Source organism: Carassius carassius, chromosome 21 (genome assembly GCF_963082965.1).
Source record: "Carassius carassius chromosome 21, fCarCar2.1, whole genome shotgun sequence".
NCBI lineage: Eukaryota > Metazoa > Chordata > Actinopteri > Cypriniformes > Cyprinidae > Carassius > Carassius carassius.
This window is the reverse complement of record NC_081775.1, coordinates 29,027,450-29,035,071: the sequence shown is the minus strand read 5'-3', so window position 1 is coordinate 29,035,071 and position 7,622 is coordinate 29,027,450. Positions and strand designations below refer to the sequence as shown.

General features: G+C 40.9%; 1 long non-coding RNA gene across 1 annotated transcript; it reads left to right on the top strand.

Annotated features, from left to right (window-relative positions):
* Positions 1-2,014: 2,014 nt before the first annotated feature.
* Positions 2,015-6,038, top strand: LOC132097253 (uncharacterized). Its single transcript, XR_009422707.1, has 4 exons — positions 2,015-2,291; positions 3,338-3,496; positions 3,691-3,768; positions 5,582-6,038. It is a non-coding gene; the product is annotated as an uncharacterized LOC132097253 (long non-coding RNA).
* The last annotated feature ends 1,584 nt before the right edge of the window (positions 6,039-7,622 follow it).

Genomic DNA, 7,622 nt, shown 5'->3' with positions numbered 1-7,622 from the left:
GAGACACGCTTACGCCTTGAAGTGGAACCTGTTCGTTGAGTGGTGTTCTTCTCGTCGAGAAGACCCCCGAAGATGCCCGATTGCGGTCGTGCTATCCTTTCTGCAGCAAGGGTTGGAGCGAAGGCTGTCTCCCTCCACCCTCAAAGTCCAGGTTGCCGCTATTGCTGCGTACCATGACCCCGTGAATGGGAAGTCTCTGGGTAAGCATGACCTCATCGTCAGGTTCCTTAGAGGGGCCAGGAGGTTAAATCCTTCCCGCCCCCCCTGTATACCCTCTTGGGACCTGTCTCTAGTGCTTAAATCACTACAGCAGGGCCCTTTCGAGCCTTTGCATTCAGTTGAGCTAAAGTTTCTTTCATTGAAAACTCTGCTCCTGCTTGCACTGGCCTCCATCAAGAGGGTAGGGGACCTGCATGCATTTTCGGTCGACGATTCGTGCCTACAGTTTGGGCCGGCTGACTCCCAGGTAATCCTGAGGCCCCGGCCTGGCTACGTGCCCAAGGTTCCCACTACACCCTTCAAAGACCAAGTGGTGAACCTGCAAGCGCTGCCCCTGGAGGAGGCAGACCCAGCCCTGGCTTTGCTTTGTCCCGTCCGAGCATTAAGGTGCTACGTAGACCGGACACAAAGCTTCAGGACCTCAGACCAGCTCTTTGTCTGTTACGGAGGCCAGCAGAAGGGGAGTGCCGTCTCTAAGCAGAGGATGGCCCACTGGATTGTGGATGCCATAACCCTGGCTTATCAGGCTCAGGATGTGCCCTGCCCGTTCAGGTTGCGAGCTCACTCAACTAGAAGTGTTGCATCCTCCTGGGCACTGGCTCGTGGCGCCTCGCTGACAGATATTTGTAGAGCTGCGGGCTGGGCGACCCCTAACACGTTCGCTAGGTTCTATAGCCTTCGTGTAGAGCCGGTATCCTCCTGTGTTCTCACCTCAAATGGGTAGTGGCACTGAGAGGCCCCGGTTAGTGTTGGCTTGCTTAAACCGCTCCAGAGTGTCCGTATTGTAGACCCTGTTGAGATCCTCCATCACCCTAAGCAGCTGGACGCAGCGGAACGTCCGGCGCCAGACCTTCATGATGAATCTGTGAGAACCATGGAAGGGTGGGTTCCATATTGAGACCTAAGCGGTACTCATATGTGTATAGTCCACGGTATAGCCTTAGAGCCCGTGTTTCCCCGGCAGACCTCTGCCTTCCCAAGAGGGTTCTTATCACCTCAAATTTCTCCGTATACTCCTAAACGGATGCTAAATGTGTATTTGCCTCCGAGACCTCCTTCAGGAAGGATGGGGCTTCCGCAGCGTCCCGGCTCCAAGCGGACCGGGTACGTTTTCCCAGTGTTATCCAATCTCACCCAGTGAGGTAGTGCTTTGACAATGGTGAGTGGAGCTACTTGTTCTGAGCCCCGGCCTACACCTAATAGGGGCGCAGGCGGCTCGCACAGGGCACTGGAAGGGGCAGCACCCATGGCGCTTTGATAGGGATCCCATATTCGTCGGTCACCGACGTGGCGTCGAGAGTGACCGACTGAAAGGGAACGTCTCGGTTACGTATGGTAACCCTCGTTCCCTGAAGGAGGGAACGGAGACGCCACGTCCCGCCGCCATGGTTGCTGTACCGCCGCTGAGCTGCCGGGTCCCCGGCTCGGCTCCTCAGCGAAAAACTGGTATGCATTGCACCTGCTGCCCTCTTATACTCACGCAGTGATCAGCGGCAGCTGGATGCAATAATTGCATGCCAATGTGCATTGGCTCGTTTAGTTTACACTCGAAGTAGATTGGTCTATCGAAGCGATATCCCATATTCGTCGGTCACCGACGTGGCGTCTCCGTTCCCTCCTTCAGGGAACGAGGGTTACCATACGTAACCGAGACGTTTTGCAGTCTAGTATTGTGTAATCGGTTTACTGCACCATTAATAGATGATTTTGAGCGGTTGGGAGATGTGAAAGCGCACGACTCTGTAAGGTATTGACTTGAGTATATATATATATATATATATATATATATATATATATATATATATATATATATATATATATATACTCGGGCTGAAACAATTAGTCGACATTATCGACAACGTCGACGATAAAAAAAAAATTGTCGGCAAATGTTTTTGAGTAACGTTAGTTGTTTGATCTCGTATGCCTAATGTGAAAGCCTCCAATAATGCAGTTTGACCAGTGTGGCGCTGTAGCGCAAGATTGTAATACACTCTCCTGATTCAATTCAAAAGAAGAAGATAGCACTTCAGTTTGAGCAAACCGAGCCGATCCGAACCTTGGATGAATATGTAAATATATACTGCACGCCTTGCTCTCAATAACTGCATAAACACAACAAAAACTGACCGCGATGTAAAAGCAGCTCTTAAGAACATATTTGATTAACGTTACAGCGATGTGGATGTATGCACGAACTCTGAGGTTCTCCAGGCACTCCAGTAAAGAAAAGTCCAGCCACGTATATTTATATAACAGTCCTTATGCAATAGATAGCTTTTCAATATTAAACATGAAAATACAGTCAGTGTCAATACAGAGTCAGTGTCGCTAGAATTATAACTTGATTTCCTGTTATAAAGCAGCTCTCCAGTGTGGAGCTAGCTAATCATAAATTTATTTTATAATTGGGGGAAATATTTCATTAAAGTTTTAGTTCTGCGCTAGATCAAACCAAACTGTTTTAAATATCATAACCCAATAAGGTATTTTAAGAGAGATTGTATTTATTAGTAAAATGTTTATCCAAAAATAAAACGTCCTATCACTTACCTTTACTTTTATTATACATATGGCTTACAATAAGAGATGTTAAGAGGCAGAATGATTTGTCATTCAGCTACTTCCTCCTATAGCTAATCAAATGGCAAATAGGAGTTTCTTTCTTTTCTCATTTTGTGTGCAAAATATATTTATTTGTATAAATTAATTGTATACTAGTAATACATAATGACTTTCAAAAGCGGAAGTAATTCCCTTTATTTGTTAGAATATGTATATTTTAACTAATTGCAAAAAGCTAAATAATAAATAAATGTCTAACCATGTAATGTGACCGAGTTTGGAGAGCCCTGGCTCAGCACAGTGAAAGTATTTGAAGCTTTGTTTATGAACATGGCGGTGTGGTCATACAATGACTTTAAACCGAACACTACTCTGAGCTGTTCACATTATACAAATGCTCCAGATATGTAATCAGGTTTACCCTTCTGGAATGGTAAACATGACACTATTCATCACTCACACAAATAAATCACTTAATATTTTGATAATTGAATTGTTTTTTGCTGTTAAACCTTTTTTTTTTTGTAACACATTGCACTTCATGTGTTTACAGATTTGTGCAGAATTTGAGACATACAGAATTACCATAGGCCCATTAGAATCAACAGTCTTTGCCAAACTGGATCCGCACTACAAAACTTATGAAGATGTTTGCGTACTGAAGAAGAGTGCTTGGACAAATACTGAAACCCTCTTGGTGCCCACTACACAGGTAAGAACAACTGCACTCAACACAACCTTGTATTAAAACATTATTATCTCACTGGCCACTGGAAATTGACAAAAAAAGACAGATAGATTAAGATTAGGTTTATTAATACAATAAATACAAAATATGTGGTATTACTATAAACTGACAGATTATGAATGCATTTGCCTCCCAAAAACAATTCATTTTGATGCAAGGCAGGGGTGTCCAGACCTGCTCTAGGAAAGCCAGTGTTCTGTGGAGTTTAGCTCTAACTCACCTGCCTGGAACTTCTAGTAATACTTTATTGTTTTACAATTCCCAAGAACCTTGATTAGCTGGTTCAGGTGTGTTTAACTGGCTAGGTCACCCAAAAATAAACATGTCATTAATTACTAGGGCTGTCACTTTTAGTTCGAAAATCGATTGCACAATTGATCGGACCAACCAAAAAAAGTTTCGAAAATGAAAATAGGGAATCGATTTTAACCAAATATATACACTATTCATTTTAAAATAATTAAACAATTAAAAATATAGATGTAACAAAACTCACAAACAAGCAGAAAAAGAAAATAAAGAATTCCGAAAGTGCAGTATGCGTTGCGAAAGCTAGACAAAAAATACCAGCAATTTTACACACCTATAAGACCCAGTGACGTCGAAAGCGACCTTTTATGCTGCGTTCACACCAAACGCGAATAGAGTGTCTGGAGGTCTCGCGGCGCGGTAGACGCGAATTTGCCTCATTCGCGCTTCTAGTTACAGGAGATTCTGAGTTATGATATAGCAAGCTGACTTTGCGCAGCTGTACCTGAGTGTCCCTGGGACATCAGTGCGGTCGGAGCGTGTCTTCTCAACAGCTGGACATATAGTGAATAAAAAACGCTCTGCTCTGGACACATGGCCTGTTCTCAAGTCCATTTAAAGTTAAATTTTTTTGAACAGTTGTTTGAAATGGATTGAATCATTATTTAAAATAATCTTGGAGATTTTTGAATTGCCTAAGTCATAAATGCAGCCGGGTTGAAGCCTGCAGTGATGTTTTTCTTTTGTCATGGCAGCCGTCCCCTCTGCACATATATTTTTTGCTGTTTGTTATTCTGCACGAAACTTCATGCCAATAAATAAGAAATATTGCTGCCTTGTGCGTTTCCAGCACTCTCTTTACGTTCGTCTGTTATTTGACGTTGAAAAAGGAAATGTCTTTTTTTTTTTGACATGGAAAATCGATTTTACAATCGATTCAATGAACACTTATGTCTTAAAAATCGAAAATGATTTTTTTCACAAAAGTGACAGCCCTATTAATTACTCACCCTCATGTAGATGTAGTCTGAGCACGCGGACGCACTTCCGGAAAAATCGGCCGAAAAAAAGGCCAAAGACCGGACGATTACCAATCACGTATTTTAAGCAAAAACCGTCCGGTTTCTGATTGATGGCGGGTCAATCGGTGCATCCCTAATATTTTTATGAAAATGCAAGAGATTTCTGAACCTCCATAAAGGCTGCAATGCAACTGAAATGTTCCCAGAGTCATAGTTAGGACATCAGTAAAACAGTTCATGTGACATCAATGCTTCAACCACACTTTTACAAAGCTACTTGTGCAAAGAAAACAAAAATAGCGATTTTATTCAACAATTCTTCTCCAAATCACATATGCCGCCATTATGGAGAGTAACAAGAGGCATGAACATTGCTTTCCTCTGCGTGTAATCAAGGCTCAGCGCATGCGTGTTCTAGGTCAGCAGCACCATGCGAATGAATTATTTACGTGCTGTTGATAATGGTGGAAGATGCGATTTGGAGAAGAATTGTTGAATAAAGTCGCTGTTTTGGTTTTGTTTGCACAAAAAAGTATTCTTGTAGCTTTGTAAAATTATGGTTGAACCACTGATGTCACATGACTGTTTTACTAATGTCTTTACTATGTTTCTGGGTCTGGGAACATTCCAGTTCTGTTGCTTACCGTGCAGGGTCCAGATGTGTGTACCATTTTCTGCTTGCCTGTATTTCCCATAAGGAGATGAATGACTGATTTTTTTCCATGTAATTTTAGGGGGAAAAAAAACAAAGGCTAAAATTTGTTGTTTTCATCTTCAGACTAATGAAATTGAAGTATCCAAATGAAGACCCTAGCAGTATGGAGTATATGGTGAGTTCAAGGTTAATAAATGATTTGTTAAAGTTAATACACAAGAATTTGAGTTCTCCATCCTTTTAAATACTTCTAGGATACAGACGTTGGCAGCAATCAGGAGGTGATCAAGAAGACTTGAGAATCTATTTGAAGCTGCATCATTGAAGACAGTTCAGCAGAAGTTGGAGTTTTAAAGGATAAAGTTCTTCAGGACCTATAGCAGTTTACAGTCTGCAAAACTATGTTTCTGGGACTGATATATGGACTGAACTTGAGCAACCCTCCTGAACTCAGGTACACATTTGGAGTACTGAAGAAGTTATTTCTGGAGCCAGTTCCTGTTCCTGGAATAAGGTTTGATTGGTTACCCATGAATGCCAATTAGAAAATGAGTAGTTTGATATTTCTGCTATTTTGTGTAATTTTTTTTGTAATTCTGTAATGTGGTTTAAACTGTATTTACTGTAACTGTGTGTAGTTATTTATTGCTTGTTTAACAAATACACTTTGATCATTTGTGACATCTTGTCTTTTGACTCATTACAAGACAAATCACACAAAAAATGCTTTGTTGAAGTGAGTAACTTTAAATAGAAAATATTTAGTTAAATTAACTAGAACTAATTGTGTGGAACCACTGTCCATAATTGAAATGAGTAATTTGAAACAAACCTCCTTATGTTGATAGAAATGAATAGAGTTGATAGAGTGAAACAAAATTGGCTAGATTGTAATAAACCAAAACATGTTCAGTTACCTTAACCGGTTTAAGTTGAAGCAAAGTGAATAAATTGATTTGGTTGGACATTACTATTTCACATAGATTCTACCTCATTCAGTTGTGTTGTCACAACACAAGGAGTTTGCATATATACAACAAATTCCATGAATGTTATCAAAACACAATTTGGTTGTGTGGAACCACTGTCCATAATTGACTTAAGTAAGTTTAAAGAGTAATTTTTTTGAGTGTATGTGGTTAAACCACCTCTGTTCCTAAACCTGCTGAGCTGCCAGCTTTGCTGGGCTCTCGCTCTAAATTTGCCCAACTTTGTAAAACTATCCCTTTGTATTGTAGACGAATGTGAGTCAAGTGGTTTACATGGGTACCACAATTGACACAGTTTGTAGGGCATTCAAATATGCATTTTAGTTCCATTTGCTCCCTTTAAAGGTAGCTGCTTGTTTAGACAGCAAACAGCAAAGCAGCTCACTTGGTTATAAAACTGAGTTTATGTCAGCACTGCAAAATGATACTGGTGCAGAGCAGAAATATGACAGTGGTCAGCAGTTTCCGTTGACAAGCATGACAGGCATTTTGTGCTAACACGTCTCTTAGGACTATTTGAGAACACGCTTGTGCATTAGAGGCACTTAAGAGTAACATTCCTCTTTCTCCCTGTAGATCAATACTGTTGAAGTAGACATCACCTGCTCCTTTTATCATGTGATAATTGCTGATGGTTCCAGCAGAATATCCTACTAACCTTCCCTTTTCCCTTCCAGATCAGTCAGCTCTCAGATGGTCACAGTTTTTTTTTTTTTACAATTGGCAAATCTGGTTCACTTTGTAGCATGACAAGATCAACCCATTCTTACAGCAACAGACCATCATCCTACGACATGAGGCTACACCAACAACAGTTTGCTTTGTTTTTGAGTACGCAGTTTAGGGTTGGGTTATTATGAAAAAGACACTGCAATAGAATAAGCAAAAACTAAATAATGGTAATTATTACTGACAGGCTGCACAGAAGACAACACAAATCTAGCCAGGCGTATTTGAAATACGTGCCTCTATAATGTCTGTAAAACTAAAAAATCATATACATACAATTCACTGCAGACTCCAGTTAAAATGACCACAGGCAGTAAAACTCTGAAAACATTTCTTCTTTTCACACAAAATATAATTTGCAGGGCAGAGTTTCGATTAAGAAAGCCTAATTTTCAGATAATTCCTTGAATTCCACAATTCCAATATAATGTTATGACTAAAAAACT